Source organism: Staurois parvus, unplaced genomic scaffold (genome assembly GCF_062004578.1).
Source record: "Staurois parvus isolate SC_StPar_1 unplaced genomic scaffold, SC_StPar_1.0 ptg000415l, whole genome shotgun sequence".
Lineage (NCBI taxonomy): Eukaryota > Metazoa > Chordata > Amphibia > Anura > Ranidae > Staurois > Staurois parvus.
The window spans coordinates 5,121,047-5,143,257 of NW_028318211.1; positions in this window are offsets into that span (position 1 = coordinate 5,121,047).

Here is a 22,211-nt window from a genome sequence, read left to right on the forward strand (position 1 = left end):
TGCATCGAGTCCATCCCCAAGTGCAGGAGCATTTGTGTTTGCTGGCTTATTTTATCCCACTGACATCAATTATGTGGTTTATTTTACCCCCTGTAAGGAAACATGTCTTATTGACTGGCATCCATTTTGTATAATGCCTCCATTTCTAGATGTGTGAACAGTTAGTTCCGTTTTTGTAACTCCTCTCTCGTTTTCTGAGAACAGTTTCTATTTCACTGTAAATGGAACCACCTTATATGGTATCCCTCAGCTATTTGCTGTTTCTGTTCTTCATGTAACTATATTGATAAGAATGGAATGTTTCATTGGTCATCCTGAGATTAAGTAACACCCACTGAGTTCCGTATAATAGTTCTTGTCATGCATTAAACTTTCAGAGATTTTGCCTGCATACTTTGGTGTCTGGAGCTTTATTTCTCCCAGGCCTGGTGGGAAAATAATGAGGACAGGGGGCCACAGACAAAGGCTGATTCCTGTCACCCCCTGACATAAATGATGGGCTAATTTTTATCCCAATGACACCAACAATAGGTATTCTTTTACTTTCACTAACAACGGGGCTTATTTTATCTCACTGACATCAATGATGGGGCTTAGTTTATCCCACTGACACTAACAAAGGTTATTCTTTTATTGAGTAGTCACACCTAATACTTGTTTCGCTGAGAAGTCACCAACTTTATTACCACATAACTTACAAATAGTACCAACTTTTGATTGGCTACAAAGGACGGAGGGGGGGGAAGTACATAACCCAGATTCAAATCCAGACAATTTTTTTAAAGTCAGAGATGGAGTATGGGAGTGTTGTTGCTTTCTTTTTGGAATATCTGTTAATCTCTGTAAAACCTGTAGTTGTGATTATGCACCTCATCTGGTGGAGAGGGGGCAATCTCCTCTCCCCATGGACATTTGAAGCAATATCCCAAGCTCCGTCTGTATCAGGACACAATGATAACTGTACTTTCTCTAAAAGTAAGCCCCTGACAAACCTGAGGATTTTAAACACAGTAAAGCATGATAAAAATGCATTGGCAGAGGTTACTTTCAGTGGAAGTCTTGTAAAATGATCTGTTTATCCTGATATATGGACAAGTTGAGATATATGCAAAATTTACAGGACATATTGAGATTTGCATAAAAGTTTAGCAGCCTGTACCTCTGAATCCACTTTTTGTTTTGTTGTTCAGTTTTTTCAAAACCTGGTGTTGGTGTTTGTCAAATGCAGGTAAAAAGATGTACCCATATGTTGAACTCTGATACGTTCTAATCATTTCCCTTGAAAATGGCTTTAAAATCCTGACAAATATGTGTGTCCTATAGCATTAAAGCTTAAAAGAGAAGCAAGGCCACACTTTTTTTGCCATACTTCTCTTGTGGGTCACAAGAGTGCAGTTGCTTGTGTCTTCCTGTTACCCAGAATCAGCCGACTGTGGGCTAAAGCTTGCTATCGACTGACACCACAGAGCCACTCCAGGCTCTAGAAGGATCCAGGCTGTATGGATCTATCCTGATGCCTAATCAGCAGCTGACTCAGCCTCTCTCCACACCATTGAGAACCTGAGCCAGTTGCTCCCAACCAGTGGCGGATTAAAGTCTGTTGAGGCCCCTAGGCAGCTGAAACCTTGCAGGTCTCTAGAGGTTTTTCGTGCACTCGCTCTTTTGGGATAATATTGAACTAAGTAGCGTGCACATCTAGGTTGCTAGATCAGGGCTAGATCTAGACAGTCTGATGTGGGGGTGCAGTAAAAAATGTCAGAGGCGCAGATGATGGAAGATCAGCAGGGCAGTGTACAGGTGGTCATCAGGGAAAAAGACAGGGGCAGTGTGTAGTGGGACAGCAGGGCAGAGGATGGGATGGCAGCAGGCAAGTGTACAGGGGACAGTAGGGCAGAGGATAGGGGTCAGCAGCGCAGAGGACAGGAGTCAGGTGAGATGACAGGAATCAGCAGGGCAGAGGATGGGTGGTCAGCAGGCTAGTGTACAGTGGTCAGTAGGGCAGAGGATATTATAAGTAATATGTCTGACTTTACAATTAAAAAGTCAAGACAGCATGACAAAAAGTAAGCAAGGCTAGGATTATGAAAGACATGGAACAACCTGGGACAGTTCTGCGACTGGCCAGTGGGGGGTCTTAAGGGGGAATTGGAAAACAATCTGTGTCTGCTGTATACAATGCACATATACTGTATAGCACAGTCCTTGTACACACACTAATTACTGTGCCACAACTGACAATCTCACAGACACAAATAAACCTCAGGACAAAGGAATATTTTTAATTTTAATTAAATGTTTCCATTTTGTCTTAGGCGGCCATGCATGGATTAAAATTCATCCAGTTCAGCAGGGACCGGATGAGTGTTGATCCATGTACTGTATAGGCAGGCTGCTGGAACAGAAGTTGATCTACGAATCAACTTCTGTACAACCAGCCTCTAGGAATATTTTGGCTTGAATGTTGCTGTCGACTGTGGCTGGCAGCACTGATCAGTGTATTCTGATGGCGGGGAAGTCTCCTCGCTTTCAGAACAAAATACCTCAGTGGGAGTGATTCCGCCATCCACTTCGAATGTGTGGATGGGGGAATCAGCTCATTTTCTTTATTCAACCAGCTGGTTGAATGCAAAAATATGAATAAGGTATGGGCTGCCTTACTGAGCCTACCTTAAAGTGGAACTTTATATAATGAATAAAAAAGGGTGGACAGGCAGGATGTTTAATGCAGAAGAGACATGCTGTGTCTCTTCTGCAATAAAGCTACCTACCTGCCTGTCCACCCCTGTACAGTGAGCCACGCACCTCACTGTACGAAATTCGGAAATCTCTGGCCGCTTTTCCCTCTCGGCCAATGACAGCGGCCAGAGTTGGAACCCGGAAGGCGGCCACCCAAAGATGTCAGCGGCTGGGCAGGGATCTCGGGGACAGCGCATTGAAGGATTGGAGGTGAGAATAGTTCCGCTTTAAAGAAACTGCTGAGACAAAGAACACCTTGGTCTGGTCATGTCTACGTACAGAATAATGCTTAGAGTGCAGGGCTAAGGAATAAGTTACAAACAAAATAAAGAGCATAGTAATCAAACTGAGTGCCATTTTCTCCATACCATCAAAGTCCCCAGCATTCCCCCTATACATCAAAGTCCCCGGTTACATCAGTTTCTCCAGAGTGCTACCACCTTAAATCAGCGTCCCTCCTTACATCAGAGTCCACAGAATGCCCCCTTACATCAGAGCCCCACCTTACAGCAGAGTGCCCCCTTACATCAGAGCCTGGCAGAGTGCCCCTTACATCAGAATTCAATAAAGTGCGCCCTTACATCAGAGCCTGGCAGAGTGCCCCCTTACATCAGAGCCTGGCAGAGTGCCTCCTTACATCAGAGCCTGGTAGAGTGCCCCCTTACATCAGAGTTTAGCTGTCCTTAAGTGCTAGATGGGGGAGAGAAGGCAGGGAGATGGGGAGCGTTCAGTGGTAGTGCAAAGCTCACTTACCCCAGGCTGGTCTGTGCAGGCTCAGACAGCTGCATCAATCATACAGCCAGATGGATCTGCTGCATCCAGTGCTTCAAATTTCCCACCCACATCCATTACTCAGGCAGAGCACTGGCCAGGGATTGGAGTGTGGGCAGGGCAGAGACAGTGGAGAGGGGCGGGAGGAGGTGAAGCAGACAAGGGGAGGGGGGAAATGTGCCGGTTGAGCTCTGGGAGAATGTTTAAAAACACTCAGCCTTCACAAGTGCAGCAAGCCCACCTGGACAGCTTCTTCTGATTGATGGTAAGCAACCATGCCCAGGACCAGGGGCGGACTGACAACTCATGGGACCCCCGTGCAATAGGGGATCATGGGGCCCCGTGTCCTCGCTCACACTCAAACCACACCCAAAAAAGCCTATGAAAGGTACCAGGGGCATCTTATGGGGCCCCCTACTGACCCCGGACCCTCAGGCACTGCCCGAGTGCCTGAATGGTCAGTCCGCCCCTGCCCAGGTCAGTATACATGGGGGTAGGTGTTGCCTGGGGGGGCGCAGCCCTCCCCAGCACCCTCTTAGATCTGGCCATGTGCTAAATGGATATCACCATCACTAATGTACATTGCACATATGTAGGTTGCACCAAAACCAAAATTTTTTTTTTACAAACTTACAACTGAACGATGAGGAGCGTTTAAGAGACAAACTGTAATGTGAATCTGATGGCTATGGTTTATGTACTTTAAAGCAAAGTACAGCCCCTCCCCCCTCCCAAAAATTAAGTCAGCTACTACAAATACTGTAGTTGCTGACTTTTAATATTAGGGCACTAATTAGTCCAGCGGTGTCCTCACCCCGAGCCAACTATTCAATTGACTGTCGGGTGCTGGCGCCGCCATCTTGACTAAAGGAAAAACGGCAATGAAGTCCTGCAGCTTCACAGTTGGTCTCCTACCTCGCATGCACGAAGCGTGCTGCGCTCTGTGAATGGGTCCCAGTCTTCTGGGACCTGTGAACTGTCCCAGAGGCCTGGGGGGGGCCCAACTTCCGACTCACTTTGCTGAGGCGAACTGAGCCGGAAGTGGGACAGGGTACCTGTCAAAATCAGGTACTCGCTTCCCCCTCCCCCAAAAGGTGCCAAATATGGCAGCGGAGGGGAGGGAGGCAGATAAGCGAAGCTTCCACTTTTGGGTGGAGCTCCGCTTTAAGTTGTTATTGGGTACATTATATCAATTCCCTATAGGGTTTTTAATGTAAAGTTTTTATTTCTTTAAATTTATTAATTTTTTTTCTATCTTTTGTAATCAATTTAAGAAAGCTTCATTGTAATTTAACTTTCAAGATCAAATCAATATTATTTTGACACGCCTCAAATGACATGGGGTCCAGAAGCCAGTGCCTATTTGGTAATCTGGCACTGCTCCCATCCCCTCTCCAGTCTGGTGCTCCAGCGACAGTCACCACTCACTGACCCAGGCAAAGGGTGGTCGCACCAAATATTGACTTGATTTGGATTTCTCTTCTGCTCATTTGCTTTCCATTTTGTTGATTGATAAAAATAAACTGTTAACACTTCTAAATCTGAAAGTGAAAAAAACTAAGTCAGCAGCTACAAAAACTGTAATTGCTGACTTTTAAAAAACAGCCTCTCACCTGTCCCTGGTTGTCCTCTGTCCCTTGTGCCAGCTTCTTAAGTGTGGGCACCTGGCTGTGACAGCCTGCGGCTTGATCAGAGCGGAAATGGGAGCGGTTATCTGTCAAAATCGTCCAATTCCTAATGGGGAGCAGAGGATGAGTTCCCCTTTTGGCAACAAACTCCACTTTAATTTACAGCATTTGTTTCTACACCTTCCTAAAACACTTGCACAGTAGTGTACATGCTGGAGTGCACCTAATAGTCACCTTATACGTTTCAAGCAGGGGCGGACTGACCATTTGGAAACTCAGGCACTGCCCGAGGGCCCGGGGTCAGTAGGGGGCCCCATGAGATGCCCCTGGTACCTTTTTCATAGTCTTTTTTGAGTTTGGGCAAGGACACAGGGGCCCCATGATTCCCTATTGCCCGGGGGCCCCATGAGTTGTCTGTCCGCCCTTGGTTTCAAGACTGTACTCCTGTTTGACTAAAAGCATACAATTCACAAAAAGAAAAAGATCATCATGTTCCACACTATGAATTGCAAGCTTACAAGCCTTATGATTAAGCATTTCAGTGTGAAATTTAGCATGTATGCTTCTTGAGTTACAATAAACCCTGGTATTCTTGGAATGAATCTATGCAAATCTTTTTTCTTCATTGAATTGTTGGATAGATTGTGTTCTTGACCAGACTATGCTACTGCTACAGGAGAGGCCATGTACTGTATAGAGCTGTGCTGCGTTGGTCACAGCACTGGCTGCACAAAACTAGAATCTTTGGCAGGTAAAAAAAATCCCAGATATACTGTAGATTTCAACTGTATATTTAGATACAAGCCTGGTGTTATAATATTCAAACATTTGTAGAAAGAAAGCCTCTTTAACTGTTTAAAGGTTAAATATAGGTGTGTCCTGCCTGTATGTATAGCATGAACATGATAACCACCCACAAAATGTTATCTACATTTAGACTGCTTAGAACATGCTTACTCAATAAACAGGGAAAGGGGCAAAGAGTTAAGTGCAAAGAGTAGCATTACCAAACAATTATGATCCATCTTGTATTGACTTGAATTCTTATGCATTGCTATTTGTTACTGCATTTTGATTTTGCACAGCTATACAAGGCTCACACTATTCACAGCTGTGAAAGTCTCGTGTCATTACACAGGGGCTCCAGTCCTTGGTGGTATTTTATTATGACTTTTTATTCTTTTCCAATCAGTCAGACTCTTCTGCACCCTTGGAATTCCCCACCTGTGTTAGGCTTCATGTACACTAGCATACCCTGACCGCTGGCTCGAGAAAATGCAAATCGTGGCAAAAAACGTGCTACCGCATTTCCCGTGGTCAGAACGTTCCTATCCTGAACACGATTCTTTCGCATTCAGGAGATGGAGGGTTAACCTCACCTAAATGTGGCAGCTCCTAAACTTTGCTAAAAGCCTATGTGTACATGTACACACTGTGACGATCGCGGCGTCAGACCCCAGCCCTTCTCACCAAACTCGTGACCGAAGGACTAGCCAATTTAAAACCGCACTGTCACGTGCGTAACAATGCCACGCCCAGCTGCACCCTGCACAAAGATTTTACAGCTAATGGACTACAATCTGTGTACTTGCAGCCTGAGAGCAATTGTTACTGGGTCAGGTTAATTACGCAATTAACCCTTCACACTGCCACCACCTCCTTTTTGTACAGAGAAAGAGGAAACTCGCAATATCAGCAATAACACTATGATGTTAGAATAATCGTTTGTATACACAATGTCACTGCAGACAGATGTATGCAGACGTTTTAAAACACACAGTAGCGCTGTTCAGAGACAGGGGTTCTTAGTTTGCATTAAAGAGCTTTAGAAACAGTTCAACACTTTCAGAAAGTAAGATTTATTACTAAAAGGTCAAAAGGGTGCAATAAAAATACATACAGAAAAAGATGTAGCCAATATATATGTATAAATATACAGAGAGCAATAACACAGCAAAGAGATAACAGAAAGTAATTTAGAGAGATACAGTACTTGCCAAAAGTCCTGGTTTAAGCAAGTTTCCTGAGCCAAAAGGGTGCCTTATCTCCCAAAGTTAGTTCCGATGTTAAAAGGGAGCTTCTTCAACTTCAACTCAACTCAGCTTAGCTTAGCTCTAAGCATAACCGCCTTTTTCTAGAACCTCAGCAGGGTGTCTCCTTAAAGCAGAGAACCAATCACCTCATTTGGGGAGGGAGTTGTAGGTGGAGACCCCAGCTAGGACCAAAATCCCTCACAAGTTGATATCATGACCCATAACTTACCCTCGGTGCGTTTAGCAGCCTTGCAACTAGTAGATTAATATGCAGACGCATCTGTTGAACGTCTAAATATGAAATATGACATACCTGCTGTGACGGTTTACAGAGATATCATTTTCTGCTCTCCTATACACCGTGTTCCAAATTATTATGCAAATGATATTTTTCTCATTTACCTAAATAATTGATGTAAATAACAGTCAGCATAATTGTCATGTTATCAACTATTAAGAGTACAATTCAAATTTTATTGAACAAACCTCCTAATGATAACAGTATTTTTTTTAAACATAAAAAACTTACAATGCACTGTTCCAAATTATTACGCACAGTAAGTTTCAAAACACTTTAAAGCGTGTAAGGAACTGAAAATTGTCATTTGTTGTGTTTGCAGCATATTTACTGAAATCAAAAGCTATTTCAATCAAACTTTTAACAACATTTTAACTTTTTAAACATTTTAACAGGTCACGTTACATTTAACATAGGACCCCTTATTTCATAGCAGCTTCACAAGTCTTGCATCCATTGAACTTGTGAGTTTTTGGACAGTTTCTGCTTGAATTTGTTTGCAAGATGTCAGAATAGCCTCCCAGAGCTGCTGTTTGGATGTAAACTTCCTCCCACCCTCATAGATCTTTTGCTTGAGGATGCTCCAAAGTTTCTCAATAGGATTGAGGTCAGGGGAGGATGGAGGCCACACCATGACTTTCTCTCCTTTTATCCCCATAACAGCCATTGATGCAGAGTTATTATTTGCAGCATGAGATGGTGCATTGTCATGCATGAAGATGATTTTATTTTGGAAAGCATAGTTCTTCCTTCTGTACTAGGGAAGAAAGTGGTCAGTCATAAACTCCACATACTTTGCAGAGGTCATCTTTACACCTTCGGGGCCCCTAAAGGGGCCGACCAGCTCTGTTCCCATGATTCCGTCCCAAAACATGACTCCACCACCGCCTTGCTGACATCGCAACCTTGTTGGAACAGGGTGGCCGTTCACCAACCATTCACTACTCTATCCATCTGGACCATCCAGGGTTGCACGGCACTCATCAGTGAACAGGACTGTTTGAAAATTAGTCTTCATGTATTTTTCTGCCCAATGCAGCCATTTCTGCTTGTGAGCATTGGTTAGTGGTGGCCGAATAGAAGGTTTATGCACAGTTGCAAGACTCTGGAGGACTCTACACCTTGATGTCCGTGGGACTCCAGAGGTACCAGCAGCTTCAAATATCTGTTTGCTGCTATGTAATGGTATTTTAGCAGCTGCTCTCTTGATCCGATGCGTGGATCTGGCAGAAATCTTCCTCAATGTGTCTTTATGTGCATGAACCCATCTGTGCTCTGAATCAGCCACAAATCTCTTAATAGTGCGATGATCACGCTTAGGTTTTCGTGAAATATCTAATGTTTTCATACCTCGTCCAAGGCATTGAACTATTTCACTCTTTTCGGCAGCAGAGAGATCCTTTTTCTTCCCCATATTGCTTGAAAATGGTGCTCTGCTTAATAATGTGGAACACCCTCCTTTAGTAGGTTTTCCTTAAATTGGGCTCACCGGCCAATCTAATTATCACAGGTGTCCGAGATTGTTTTCCGTGATCAAAAGAGCCCTGACACACAATGCCATCCATGAGTTAAACTGAAAAACAAAATATTTAATCTTTGTGACACTTAAATAGAATTTGCATAATAATTTGGAACACAGTGTATATGTCAGCTAGGGGGTGTAATACAGTTGTGTCCAAAATTATTCAACCCCCACTGAAATTGAGTGTTTTGGCCAGTTTGACATTGCTTTTGATCATTCAGTCATCTTGCTTACATTTACATTAAAGAGGCACTTGTAGGTCAGACAAATATAACATAACAGTTATAATGAAATAACCACAAATGTCTTTTCTGTGCTCACAGCATTATCAGTTTTATTCAACCCCCAAGTGACATTCAATCTTAGTACTTAGTACAGCATCCTTTTACAGTTATAACAGCTTTTAAACGTGAAGCATAGCTTGACACAAGTGTCTTGCAGCGATCTACGGGTATCTTCGCCCATTCTTCATGGGCAAAGGCCTCCAGTTCAGTCACATTCTTAGGCTTGCGCACTGCAACTGCTTTCTTTAAGTCCCACCAGAGGTTCTCAATCGGATTTAAGTCTGGTGACTGCGATGGCCACTCCAAAATGTTCCAGCCTTTCCTCTGCAACCATGCTCTAGTGGACTTGGAGGTATGCTTGGGATCATTGTCCTGTTGAAAGGTCCAACGTCTCCCAAGCCTCAGGTGTGTGACGGACTGCATCACGTTTCCATCCAATATCTCCTGGTACTGAAGAGAATTCATGGTACCTTGCACACGCTGAAGCTTCCCTGTACCTGCAGAAGCAAAACAGCCCCAAAGCATGATTGACCCTCCACCATGCTTCACAGTAGGCAAGGTGTTCTTTTCATCATAGGCCTTGTTCTTCCTCCTCCAAACATAGCGTTGATCCATGGGCCCAAACAGTTCTAATTTTGTTTCATCAGTCCACAGAACACTATCCCACAACTTTTGTGGTTTGTCCACATGGCTTTTGGCATACTGCAGTCGACTCTTCTTATTCTTTGGAGACAGCAAGGGGGTACGCCTGGGAGTTCTGGCACGGAGGCCTTCATTACGCAGTGTGCGTCTTATTGTCTGGGCTGAAACTTCTGTACCCACATCTGACAAATCTTTTCTCAGTTCCTCAGCAGTCACACGGGGACTTCTCTCCACTCTACGCTTCAGGTAGCGCACAGCAGTCGAAGTCAGCATCTTCTTTCTGCCACGACCAGGTAGCGTTTCAACAGTGCCCTTTGCCTTGAATTTGCGAATGATGCTTCCTAAGGTGTCTCTTGGTATGTTTAACATCTTTGCAATCTTCTTATAGCCATTGCCCTTCCTGTGAAGAGAAATCACCTCTTCTCTTGTCTTCCTGGACCATTCTCTTGCCTTCACCATGTTTGTAACCACACCAGTAAATGTCTAGAAGGAGCTGAGTATCACAGTCATTTTAAAGCTGCCTAATTGGTGCTTATTATGCTTGATTGCTGCTCGGTGACATCCACAGGTGTTTTCAATACCTGATGGAAAGCACCTGTATGAACCTCTGTTCTTCAGAGTGGTAGTCTTTAAGGGGTTGAATAATTGTGGCAATGAAGAAACCACATAAGAACCATTTACTACTGTATTACATAAACAATTGATGTCATTTTAGTTGCATTTGGGTAGTTACAACGTCCTTGTAGGATTTGATTCTGAATACAATTCCAAATGTACACTATAGTCCCTAAACCCCTTTACAGCATTGGGGGTTGAATAATTTTGGACACAACTGTATATCAGACGACTTGTATTAAAGTGACCAATCTGAATATATGCCTGATTTTTATGTAAGTCTCTCTTGCTCTTCCAAGCAAGCGTTTCGCAGACATACGGGGGCCCGGCTAATTGTGGTTTATAACCAGGAGCTCCCCCACTGGGCCTTGATGCCTTTTTGAACTCAGCATCCAGGGACCACGTGTCACTCAACAGAGAGGGAGGGGGGATTTGGGAGTAGAAAATTATACATGATGGAGGGTTTGGAGCAAAATGGATGACCGCGTCCATCTCTGTGTGCACGATTGCTACTCACACAGGCTTTTATGGGCTTGGGTTTAGGAACTTTGGCCAAAAACATGCCAAAAGCTCCTAAACTCAATAAACATGCCAGTAAGAGAGGGATGGAAAATTTGAACATTTTTGAAAAGAAACTTTAAAAGGTTTTACAAAGAATTGTATAGGAGTGCACACAAGTAAGTAATGGATTCAGCAAAACCATATTCCCTGTTATGGCCTAAATAAGTGCTTGAATAAATTATGCAATGAACCGTTGTATAATGGTCTTCACAGGAACATGTGACCAAGTAGCTCCATTCATCATTTTCATGGTAAAATCACATGAGATTTACTAGAGAAGTGTGGTAATTTTTTAGAGTCATTAGGTGCACCACATGCACAGAGTTATGAAAGTCAGCAGTTGTACTAATAAGGTAAAACATCTTACAAAATGTTAATTGAAATTATATGCTGATAACACAGCAAGACTTCTAACCAATGGCCAGAATTTGCATACCAGAGCATCCTAGGATTTGGGGCTTCAGTGTAATCAGTAGGGCTGTCTTCAGGATGCACAGGTATTCCATGCAAGGGCATGCAGGCTGCCTGTTGAAATCAATAACAGGCAAAAAGCTGCATGGATCTGCATGGACCAGCAAGTGCATTCCGGAGCAGGGCCATGGATAAGGGGGTACCACCAGTCCTCCTGTAAGGGGCCCAGGACAGCAGGGGGGCCCAGGCAGCTGGGTGAATCAGATGTCGGCAGGGATGGTGATTGATACTGGGGGGGGGCATTACTAGAACCGATTCCCTGTATGGCTCTCTTTGCAGCAGCTGAAAGCTGGCTTCTTCTCCCTCCCGCTGGCTTTCAGCTGCTGCAGAGGGAACCATACAGGGGATTGGTTCCATTAATTTCCCTCCCCTCAGCACCCGTCACCCTCCCTGTGCACCATAAGTTTCCCCCTGTTTCCCGGCCCCCTTGTGTGCTCCCACCCCGCAGTGCTGCCAGTTTCCCTCCCCTCCTTCCCACCGGCAGCTGCAATAGGATCCTTCAGGATGGAGATTGGGGAAAGAGAATATGTCACATTTACCAGCCCCTTCCCTTCCTGAATGAACAGAATGAGTAACCAGTACTTACAGTTGCAAGAAAAGGTATGTGAACCCCTTGGGATTACGTGGAGTTTTGCATGAATTGGGCATAAAATGTGCTCTGAACGTCATCTAAGTCACAACAATAGAAGAACACAGTCTGCTGAACATGCAACTGTACGTGGGTTTTTTTTTGGGGGCGGGGGCTGTCATGTTGGCTGTATGGGGCCCCGTGGTTTCTAACAGTAGCCCTGTCCCAGAATATACATCCACATAGCTCTGATGCACAGATCAGAATGCAGTGTGCCTGTGTCCTGATCCATTCATCAGACCCGCATAGATGTAGACTCTGGGATGCATATGAAGGTCCGTGCAGCTGGCTGCCTATCATTGATTTCAACAGGTTGCCTGCATGCCACTGTACAGAATACCTGTGCATCCCCAGCCCCCTTTGCACAGATGTACACATTGGTAAACCTGTGAGAATTAGGGCTTACTTTCACCTGTTGATCCGATCAGTAATTCAGTTGTTTCTCAACTTTTCAACTTCTTTAACAGACCAAGCTGTCCAATAAAAGTGTCACTTAGCGTGTTGAGAGAAACCTTTCACCACTGACAGGGGTGAGCACAATGATCAGCTTTTATTCATTTATGTAAAACCTGGGAAAAAAATGGTGTTGTAACGGTTTTTAAAGTGTTATCTGGAGTTTAGCTTTTATTTGTTAGTCAAGTCAATCCTAATCCGCTTGGGAATCTAAAGCTGGCTATATAGTAGTAGAAGTTGTTTTGTTTTAAGAATGTTCTTTTGATTTTCTAATTGTTAGTGGGGTCAAATGGACGTTAGTTTTTGTGACGAGAAACATTTTTTAAACAAATTTCTAACAGTGTATTTGGTTTTCATTTGGGAAAGTCCATTCATTCTAAAATTGAATGTTAAAAGCAAACATTTTGAAGTACTTGTGAATATCGACAAATATTTGTATGAATGTTCATCCACAAATCTAATAGTGTATGGCCACTTTGAAGATGATCTTCAGTCTCTAGAAAAAAAAAAAATTACAAGTCAGCAGCTACAAATACTGTAGCTGCTGGCTTTAATAAAAGGACAGTTAGCTGTTCAAGGATTCAGCGCCATGCCCACCCGGGTCTTTGCTGGTCTTTGTGTTCCTGGTGCCAGCATGCTTAGTGTGGGAAGCCAGCTGTTGTGTCTTCACAGCCGGCTTCCCACTGTGCATGTGCAAGCCTCATAGCACTTTATGAATGGTCCCACAACCTTTTAGGACCTGTGATATGGCGGGGCAACTTCTGATGGAATTGCCAAGGCAATTCCAGCAGAAGTGGGAGTGGGCACCTCCTCCCCCCCTGTTTAGGGTGAAGTTCCACTTTAACGCTACTCTCTCCCCAGACTGACAGTAAATAAAACAAGGGAAAAAAGAAAACAAATGCAGCAACCGTATTTAAGGATAGGTAAGATCCATTATATTACAATTTTCTTTTTAGGTTTAATACCAAGTTTAGATTTAATAGACTCCAATTGTTAGCAAGGAGGGCTGAATAGAAGCCTGGGTGTGATAGCTAGCAGGTGTCAATTTGCCAGTCAGAGCTGAGAAGCTCTGCAGACCAGCCCTCTGGTGTAGAGCTTTGGAGAAAGGTCTAGAAGCAGTAGGTGGATCTGAGGAGTGGCTGGTCTGTACTCTTGGAGGATCCTGGCCAATCCCCAACAGCAGGCTTGGCAAAGGGACAGGACAACCTTTAAGAGTGAGGGAGCCTGCTCAGCAGCAGTGAAGTTCAAAGTTGGAAGTTTAAGATGGAGTGAGGCTGGAGAGAGGAGCCTGTGAGGGGGCCCAGATGGAGAAGGGCTCACATACATGCACAGGGCCTTGGAAGGAGGAAAGCTCGGGACTTTACTTGCCCCATGAGACCACCTGTGAGGCAGGCTAAAAGGTCTGGTAGCTGCCGCCGACCCACCACCAGCACAAGAGAAGGACTGAATGAGTAGACCTGCACCCCCTGGGCCAGATAGGGGAAGGAGGTACTCTGGTGGGCAGCTGGATTAGCCTGCCACCGAGGACTGTTTCACTATCCATGTGTCAGGCACTGGATCCCCTGCTCAGGGATTCCTCCAGACAGCTGGGTAAAGAAGAGGATTTATCTGGGGTAGCACTGCAGAAGATGCTGCCTAGCTCTCTAGAAGAGACTGTTTTTCTATAATCACTTGTACATAGATCAGGAAGTTGTCCTCGGTTTCTCAGTCCCATTGGGCATCCAATACATCCCTTACCCTATCCAAGTTGAAAACCCCCTAATAAACATCAAAAAACAAGCTCGAGGACTGGTTACTGACTCATGAGTGCAAATTGGTGTGGGAATGCGTGTTGCCTGGCTGCGCAGGACTATAGGGGGACCCAAATTCTTCAGCATATCCTAAGGGGGTAGTGCTACACACTATATTGTCAAGATAAATCTGTTGTCATTTTTTTCTACAGTAAAATATAGCAAATTTGATGTAAAATCAGGGTGAATGAATCCTGTATCAGGCAAAACCTGGCCATAACAAAAGGAAAATTTCCTATGAAATTGGTGGATGTTCTTCTTTAAAAAGATATATTAGCTACAAACAACGAGACCAAGAAAGTGTCTGATTCTTGGAAACATTATAAATGCAGATTGTTTTCTTGTGAGACTAAAGTCAAAGAGTGAAATGTGTGAAAAACGTGTAGCTATGCCTCCTAATGATCAAGCTTCAAGGAAAGCATTTGATTTCAGAAAACCAAAGGCACATCAAAAGCTATATCAGGTTTTGCTTGCCATGATGGTAATCTTTTTTTAAGCACTTGCCCTCAGGAAGTTTTACCCCCCCCCCCCTCCCCTGTTCTGACCAGGCTATTCAGTGCTGCGCCATTTCCACTGGTAATTGCACAGTCATGCAATGATGTACCCAAACAAAATGCATGTCCTTTTTTTCACATAAATAGAACTTTCTTTTGGTGGTATTTGATCACCAATGGGATTTGTGATATGAATGAAAAAAAGACTGTAAATTTTGAAAGAGCAACATTTTCTACTTTCTGTTATAAAAAATAGCTAATAAACTCAAATTTCTTCATACATTTAGGCCAAAATGTATTCTGCTACATGTCTTTGGTAAAAAAAAATCCCAATAAGTGTATATTAATTGGTTTGTGTGAAAGTTATAGTATCTACAAACTATGGTATAGATGCTGGAATTTACGCAGCTTTAACTTTGACTGCCTTGAGGTGCTAAAATGCTAGGACAGTACAAACACCCCCAAACGACCCCTTTTCAGAAAGTAGACACCCTAAGCTATTTGCTGAGAGGCATGTTGAGTCCATGGAAGATTTATTTTTTTCCACAAGTTTTTTGGAAAATTAAAAAACAGAAAGTTGTCATTTAAATGGCATATTGCTCACACATGCCATGGGTATATTTGCAATTACACTTCAAAATATATTCTGCTACTTCTCCCGAGTATGGGGATACCACGTGTCAGACTTTTTGGCAGTCTAGCCACATACAGGAGCCCAAAATCCAATGACCCCTTTTAAAGCCTGATGGTGCATAATTTCCTCATTTCACTTCCTCACTACCTATCATAGTTTCAGGGACTCTGAAACTCCAGGATAGCACAAAACCCCTCCAAATGATACTTTTCTTGAAAGTAGACACCCCAAACTATTTTCTGGGAGGCATGTTGAGTCAATGGAAGATATATTTTTGGAAAATGACAACTTTTTTTTTTTAACACACAAAGCTGTTACTTAAATGATATATTGCTCACACATGCCATGAGTATCTGTGGAAGTACACATCAAAATATATTCTGCTACTTCTTCCGAGTATGGGGATACCACATATGTGAGATTTTTTGGGAGCCTAGCTCCATACAGGAGCCCGAAATTCAGTAACCCCGTTAAAAGCCTGAAGGTTCTTAATTTCCTGATTTCACTTCTCAACTGCCTATTACAGTTTCAGAAGCTCTGAAATGCCAGGATAGCATCTTCCCACCCAAATGATCCTTTTTTGAAAGACTATTTGCTAAGAGTGATCTAGTATAGCCTGCCTGAAAAGGTACCCCCTTCCCCCACAGTTTATCCTGCTGAACTCCCTGCCAGGCCCCCTGCTTTCCTAATGGTGTACAGGGGTGGTATGGGAGGGATGCTTGTATCCCTCTATTGCCTGGCCTGTGTCTACAGAGGTATAAAAGGAAACGTTTACATCGGGACACAGATGGCAAAAAATAAAACTGTCAAGGGGTTTTTAGCCATCTTCTACTCTATACAAAACTAATAAAGAAAACTTTTTTGGCTTTAGAGATCCTTAAAGTGTAACTCCACTTCTGTGTAAAAAAAAATAAAATAAAAATATATATAGCATATACAATTGCTTCAGTACTGCCATGCACAGGATGTCACATCCTGTTTCAACAACATGCTCCTGCTCTCTGCTCCTTCTTTCCACAGTCTGCATTCAGCACTGCCATTCCCAGCATTTTACCTCCTGCTTCAGCAACGTGCTCCCGCTCTCTATACTCCTCCTGGCACTGCCGTCTGAGTTTACAGGAGAAGCAACTACAGAGGAGGCATTAAGTATCAATGTGCACTGACAGCACTCCCTCTCAGTGTGCACTGAAAATAACATTGGCTGGATATACTGTAATGCACAAAAGTTTTAGGCAGGTGTGAGTTGATGCTGTAAAGTATGAATGTTTTCAAAAATATATACACTATATTGCCAAACGTATTGAGACACCCCTCAAAATCATTGGATTAAGGTGTTCCAATAACCTTCATGGCCACAGGTGTATAAAATCAAGCACCTAGACATGCAGACTGCTTCTACAAACATTTGTGAAAGAATGGGTCACTCTCAGGAGCTCAGAGAATTCAAGCGTGGTGCCATGATAGCTACTAAATATTCCACGGTCAACTGTTAGTATTATAACAAGGTGGAAGCAACTGGGAGCAACGGCAACTCAGCCAAGAAGTGGTAGGCCATGTAAAATGGCAGAGCGGGATCAGCACATGCTGAAGCGCACAGTGCACAGAAGTCGCCAACTATCTGCAGAGTCAATAGCTAAAGACCTCCAAACTTCATGTGGCCTTCAGATTAGCACAACAGTGCATAGAGAGCTTCATAGAATGCAGTGATTTAAAGCAAATATTCCCATAGACACACTCCTAAACCTTGTGGACAACCTTCCCAGAAGAGTTGAAGCTGTTATAGCTGCAAAGGGTGGGCCAACTCAATATTGAACCCTACGGAGTAAGACTGGGATGCCATTAAAGTTCATGTGTGTGTAAAGGCCCAATTAGGGGCGGACTGACAACTCATGGGACCCCCGGGCAATAGGGGATCATGGGGCCCCTGTGTCCTTGCCCAAACTCAAAAAAGCCTATGAAAAAGGTACCAGGGTGATCTCATGGGGCCCCCTACTGACCACAGGCCCTCGGGCAGTGCCCGAGTTTCCAAATGGTCAGTCCGCCCCTGGTCCCAATACTTTTGGCAATATAGTGTATTTTAATTGTTTATTTTTATCAATTTACAAAATGCAAAGAAAAATCTAAACCAAATCAATATTTGGTGTAACTTCCCTTTTGCTTCAAACCAGCATCAATTCCTACTTTTGCACACTTGCACAAAGTCAGGAATTTTGTAAGATTAGAGTCAGGTGTATGATTAACCAATGATATCAAGCAGGTGCTAATAAACATCAATTTCTTATGTAGATTGAAACAGTCTTTAACTGAAACAGAAACAGCTGTTTGGGAGGCTTCATACTGGGTGAGGAACAGTGAAACTCTGCTACTAAGGTGAGGCTGTGGAAGATAGGTTCATGTCACAGGTCATATTCCATGAGAAGACTGAGCACACCAACAAAGTAGTTATACTGCATCAGAAAGGTCTCTCCCAGGCAAAGATTTAAAATCAGACTGGTGTTTCAAGATGTGCCGTTCAAGCTTTTTTTGAAGAAGCACAAAGAAACAGGCAACATTGAAGACCGTAGACGCAGTGATCGATCAAAGCAATTTAATGCAACAGATGAAAGACACATCATGCTTACTTCCCTTCAACATCAGAAGATGTCCAGCAGAGCCATCAGCACAGAACTGACAGAAACCATTGGGACCTAGGTACACCCTTCCATGGTCCAGAGAAGTCTGGCCAGAAGTGATCTTCATGGAAGAACTGCACCCAAAAAGCCATACCTCAGATGTAGAAACAAGGAAAAGCAACCAAACTTTACATTAAAAACAGGAACTTGGGTGCACAAGAACGGCAGCAGGTGTTTTGGACTGATGAGTCAAATTTTGAAATATTTGGCTATAGCAGAAGGACGTTTGTTCACTGAAGGGCCAGACAGTGGTACAATAATGAGTGTCTGCAAGCAAAAGTGAAGCATGATGGAGGTTCCTTGTAAGTTTGGGGCTGCATTTCTGCAAATAGAGTAGGAGATTTGATCAGGATCAAAGGTGTCCTCAATGCTGAGAATTACAGGCAGATACTTTTCTAGTATGCAATAGCATCAGGGAGACCCAAGCATGCAGCCAATTTCATTAAAGTGTTGCTAAACCCACAACAGTAAATCAGTCTGTACATGCAGTAACGCATGCTTGTTACACTCTCTGTGGACCCTAAGGGGTTAATTCTCCTTAGTGTGTAAAAAGGTTTTATCCGGTCTTCTCTGATCCTCCCCTTCTTCTACTGCCCCTGGTCCATCTGCTGATAGACCAGAGCCTTGGGGGCAAGCCACAGATGCTTAGTTTGGTGTGTATTGCCAAAGAGTTTCTCTTTTCTTGGGAGAGTGCATGTGATCAGCACAGGGCCAATCAGCACTGTCCAGACAGAGGGTCAGGGGTTATGCAGCCTCATAGGACAATCAGGGAAGAATGAAAACTCCTCCTACAAGCTTTAGCCAGTGCTCAGCTGGACACTGATAGAAGTCACAAGACTGCACTAACTGCTGATGAGAAAAGGTATTTAGCAGTGTATATTTACTAAAAATAATTGCATTCCAATGTTCTGTGTACTGTGGGAGACCAAATATAGTGAATGTGGGGTCCTGGGTTTAGTAACACTTTAAGAACTATCATCAGTTTAAAAAATAATAAGGAATCTTGAAAGTGATAGTTTGGCCCTACAGAACCCTAATCTCAACATCGAGTCTGTTGAGATTGCATGAAGAGACAGAAAGATCTGAGGCAGCTTACAGTACATGCACTGAAGATCTGTGGTTAGTTCTCCAAGATGTTTGGCATGGCAGTTAGCTTCGGCAGTTTATATGTAAAACACATGACGTATACACAATGTATAATGACAGATATTAAACATGTTAAAAAATAAAATAATAACATTATTTATTTAATTTGCCCATTAGTTCACGCCTTCTTCAAGGAAAAGACCATGTCATAAATGCTGCCTGTTTATGTTCTTTCAGCACTCTTAACCCAAACAAAGATCTTTCAAAAGACAATAAAAAGTTAAAAACATAAACATTATGAACTTTTACTGTGTACACAGGCCACAGTAGTTAATGAAGTTAACAGATCATTGCAAGCTTACATTATTTTCAGAGCTTTTTTCCTGGTATTATGTGTTTATTAACTGCATTTATGACTTGTTGGCATTAACTGACTGACTCTAATGACAAACTAAGTCGCTGGATGGTGAATTAGAAACAAGTTCACTTTGCTGACTAGCAAATCTGAGCATTAGAACTTTGTGCATTTTGTACACAACAACTTGCCCTACCCAATGTGCATAGTGCTTGCTTCATTTAATATGACTGAGCAGTTGCCATGTTCATGTCTAGAGATGAGCGAATTATTCAAAAATTCGATTCGACTGAATCGGCGAATTCGTGAAAAAATTTTGATTCGAGTCGAATATATTCGCTGCGAATTTAACTTATAAAAGGGTGTTTCTAGGCTTCAGAGAGCCTTTATATTAGTGCAGAACACTGTACCTTTAATTTAAATGCCCTTGGAGTCTGCTGGGGAAATAATACTGTCAGTCAGTATGACATGCAGATGAGCGCCGTCGATCTTAGAATCACCGCACACTTCACTCATTTGGGCAGTCACGGGGCCAAAACCAGAGTGTGGAGCCACAGTGTGGCGGTGGAGGCAGCAGCAATGGGAGGCCATACAGCACCCTATGACAAAATGGAACCCACCAGCAGTGTGAGGAGACCTGAAAGTGGCACATGGCAGAGTGTGGCGATGGAGACAGCAGCAATGGGAGGCCGTACAGGGACCCATGAGACACTCTGGACCTGGCAGCAGCATGAGGAGGCGGTACAGGGGCCCATGACAGATTACAGGCCTGGCAGCAGCATGAGGAGTCGGTACGGGGGCCCATGGCAGATTACGGGCCTGGCAGCAGCAATGGGAGGCCGTACAGGGACCCATGACACACTCTGGACCTGGCAGCAGCATGAGGAGGCGGTACAGGGGCCCATGACAGATTACGGGCCTGGCAGCAGCATGAGGAGTCGGTACGGGGGCCCATGACACACTCTGGACCTGGCAGCAGCATGAGGAGGCGGTACAGGGGCGCATGACAGATTACGAGCCTGGCAGCAGCAACTTGGACAGGAGGACGTTCAGCTTCTGCACGTCGGGTGCGTGCTCGCAAACTGTTGTCTCTTGGAAACGGATTCCAAGAAAGACTGCTGACGGAATCCGTGAAGAGGAGTAGCAGGAGAAGGAGCATCTGAACGAGCGGAATATGCCAACAAGCGACAACAGGGGCCCATGACAGATTACGGGCCTGGCAGCAGCATGAGGAGTCAGTACGGGGGCCCATGGCAGATTACGGGCCTGGCAGCAACAATGGGAGGCCCGTAATCTGCCAGCACCCTATGACAAAAAATGGAACACACCAGCAGTGTGTGAGGAGACCTGAAAGTGGCACATGGCAGAGTGTGGCGATGGAGACAGCAGCAATGGGAGGCCGTACAGGGACCCATGAGAGACTCTGGACCTGGCAGCAGCATGAGGAGGCGGTACTGGGGCCCATGGCAGATTACGGGCCTGGCAGCGGCTATGGGAGGCCCGTAATCTGCCAGCACCCTATGACAAAAAATGGAACCCACCAGCAGTGTGAGGAGACCTGAAAGTGGCACATGGCAGAGTGTGGCGATGGAGACAGCAGCAATGGGAGGCCGTACAGGGACCCATGAGAGACTCTGGACCTGGCAGCAGCATGAGGAGGCGGTACAGGGGCCCATGGCAGATTAGGGGCCTGGCAGCAGCTATGGGAGGCCCATAATCTGCCAGCACCCTATGACAAAAAATTTAACACACCAGCAGTGTGAGGAGACCTGAAAGTGGCACATGGCAGAGTGTGGCGATGGAGACAGCAGCAATGGGAGGCCGTACAGGGACCCATGAGACACTGTGGACCTGGCAGCAGCATGAGGAGGCGGTACAGGGGCCCATGGCAGATTAGGGGCCTGGCAGCAGCTATGGGAGGCCCGTAATCTGCCAGCACCCTATGACAAAAAATTTAACACACCAGCAGTGTGAGGAGACCTGAAAGTGGCACATGGCAGAGTGTGGCGATGGAGACAGCAGCAATGGGAGGCCGTACAGGGACCCATGAGAGACTGTGGACCTGGCAGCAGCATGAGGAGGCGGTACAGGGGCCCATGGCAGATTAGGGGCCTGGCAGCAGCTATGGGAGGCCCGTAATCTGCCAGCACCCTATGACAAAAAATTTAACACACCAGCAGTGTGAGGAGACCTGAAAGTGGCACATGGCAGAGTGTGGCGATGGAGACAGCAGCAATGGGAGGCCGTACAGGGACCCGTGAGAGACTGTGGACCTGACAGCAGCATGAGGAGGCGGTACAGGGGCCCATGGCAGATTAGGGGCCTGGCAGCAGCTATGGGAGGCCCGTAATCCGCCAGCACCCTATGACAAAAAATTTAACACACCAGCAGTGTGAGGAGACCTGAAAGTGGCACATGGCAGAGTGTGGCGATGGAGACAGCAGCAATGGGAGGCCGTACAGGGACCCATGAGAGACTCTGGACCTGGCAGCAGCATGAGGAGGCGGTACAGGGGCCCATGGCAGATTAGTGGCCTGG